This window comes from Oncorhynchus kisutch, linkage group LG3 (genome assembly GCF_002021735.2).
Source record: "Oncorhynchus kisutch isolate 150728-3 linkage group LG3, Okis_V2, whole genome shotgun sequence".
NCBI lineage: Eukaryota > Metazoa > Chordata > Actinopteri > Salmoniformes > Salmonidae > Oncorhynchus > Oncorhynchus kisutch.
The window spans coordinates 7,566,164-7,568,663 of record NC_034176.2 but is presented as its reverse complement, the minus strand read 5'-3'; the positions used below and the strand labels follow the sequence as shown (position 1 = coordinate 7,568,663).

General features: G+C 52.8%; 1 pseudogene; it reads right to left on the bottom strand.

Annotated features, from left to right (window-relative positions):
• The window catches only part of LOC109876359 (protein unc-13 homolog B-like), an 82,680-nt pseudogene that overhangs the window by 6,460 nt on the left and 73,720 nt on the right, over positions 1 to 2,500 (bottom strand).

The window sequence follows — 2,500 nt, the reverse complement described above, 5'->3', positions numbered from 1 at the left end:
GGTAGATGTCTGATGGAGGTCTACAGGGTGGTGCTGGTAGACTGTCTGATGGAGGTCTACAGGGTGGTGCTGGTAGACTGTCTGATGGAGGTCTAGAGGGTGGTGCTGGTAGACTGTCTGATGGAGGTCTAGAGGGTGGTGCTGGTAGACTGTCTGATGGAGACAGGAGGTATAGAGGGTGGTGGTGCGGGTAGACTGTCTGATGGAGACAGGAGGTACAGAGGGTGGTGCTGGTAGACTGTCTGATGGAGACAGGAGGTCTACAGGGTGGGGGTGCTGGTAGACTGTCTGATGGAGACAGGAGGTCTAGAGGGTGCTGGTGCTGGTAGACTGTCTGATGGAGACAGGAGGTCTAGAGGGTGGTGCTGGTAGACTGTCTGATGGAGGTCTACAGGGTGGTGCTGGTAGACTGTCTGATGGAGGTCTACAGGGTGGTGCTGGTAGACTGTCTGATGGAGGTCTACAGGGTGCTGCTAGTAGACTGTCTGATGGAGGTCTACAGGGTGGTGCTGGTAGACTGTCTGATGGAGGTCTACAGGGTGGTGCTGGTAGACTGTCTGATGGAGGTCTAGAGGGTGGTGCTGGTAGACTGTCTGATGGAGGTCTACAGGGTGGTGCTGGTAGACTGTCTGATGGAGGTCTACAGGGTGGTGCTGGTAGACTGTCTGATGGAGGTCTACAGGGTGGTGCTGGTAGACTGTCTGATGGAGACAGGAGGTATAGAGGGTGGTGGTGCTGGTAGACTGTCTGATGGAGACAGGAGGTCTACAGGTTGGTGGTGCTGGTAGACTGTCTGATGGAGACAGGAGGTCTAGAGGGTGGTGCTGGTAGACTGTCTGATGGAGACAGGAGGTCTAGAGGGTGGTGGTGCTGGTAGACTGTCTGATGGAGACAGGAGGTCTAGAGGGTGCTGGTAGACTGTCTGAAGGAGGTCTAGAGGGTAGTGCTGCTAGTAGACTGTCTGATGGAGGTCTAGAGGGTGGTGCTAGTAGACTGTCTGATGGAGATAGGAGGTCTAGAGGGTGCTGGTGCTGGTAGAATGTTGGTATATACAGATTTGTGAGGAGGGCAGATAGACTTACGAAACCATTGTCGCTCTGAGGTAAGATGATGGTCTTCTCCAAGCTGCTGAGGACGATCTTCCACAGATCCTTCAGTATTCTCTTCAGAACCGTCTTCTCACAGGTGTCAGCAAACAGACTCAGACTGGGGTTACAGGGAGAAGAGAGACACAGAAACACTGAGCCCCACTGTAACCTCTTTCCCCAGACAATATCAGAGCCCAGAACCAACTCCCTTCTGTGCAAGCTAGCTCTGTCACAAGATACTACTTGATCCAACATGGTCTCAGTGTGAAACTCACACACACACAAGTCTACCATCCAAAATAGCATTGCCTAGGAAACTGCATTTTTTTTTTTGCTGCCCATATGGCATCTGTCTGAATGTACACTACAAGCCCATCTCCGCACCAGAACGGCGTCCGACCATTTGTGTTAGCCTCACTCACTTTACATCCAGGAAGTCCATGAGAGGCCTCAGCATGTTGTCAGCATCGGCCTCGGCCGTCTGGCGGTTAGGATGACCCGTGATCTGGTACACGATCTCAGCCATCTGACGCACGCAGGCCGTCAGTCGGGCCTGGAAGCTATAGAGAAGGACTCGCAGTCAGATACAGAACTACAATACCACAACGCTACTGCAGATACGCTGCTACAGCCATCTGACGCACGCAGGCCGTCAGTCGGGCCTGGAAGCTATAGAGAAGGACTCGCAGTCAGATACAGAACTACAATACCACAACGCTACTGCAGATACGCTGCTACAGCCACGCAGGCCGTCAGTCTGGCCTGGAAGCAACAGGAGGTTACAGTTGACAGCCAGTCAGAACTACTGACTCAGGGGATTTGACAGATACACTTTAAAAGCAACATAGTGAAACTACCACCTGACCTATCAGAGGGCAATGTGTCCCCAGTCCACCTGACCTATCAGAGGGCAATGTGTCCCCAGTCCACCTGACCTATCAGAGGGCAATGTGTCCCCAGTCCACCTGACCTATCAGAGGGCAATGTGTCCCCAGTCCACCTGACCTATCAGAGGGCAATGTGTCCCCAGTCCACCTGACCTATCAGAGGGCAATGTGTCCCCAGTCCACCTGACCTATCAGAGGGCAATGTGAATCTATTACCAAACCGATGACACCTGTCGAATTCTCTCAGCTCTCCACAAGGGCATGTGAAGTAGATTCTAAGGGTCCATTTAGGATAGGATCTACTACTGACCCTCACGTACCTGTGTGGATGGGACAGGATTGATTGGACAGGGTGGATGAGAGTGCAGAAGGGGGGTTGTGGGTGTTTCTGATTTGCTCACCTCTTACCAAACATGGAGCTCAGGTTGTCCAGGACAGTGGTCAGTTTGACCTGCAGGTCATTCAAGATGTCCGCTGTCTCGGAGTCCAGCTTGAGAGAGAGCGACATAGAGAGGGGAGAAAGAG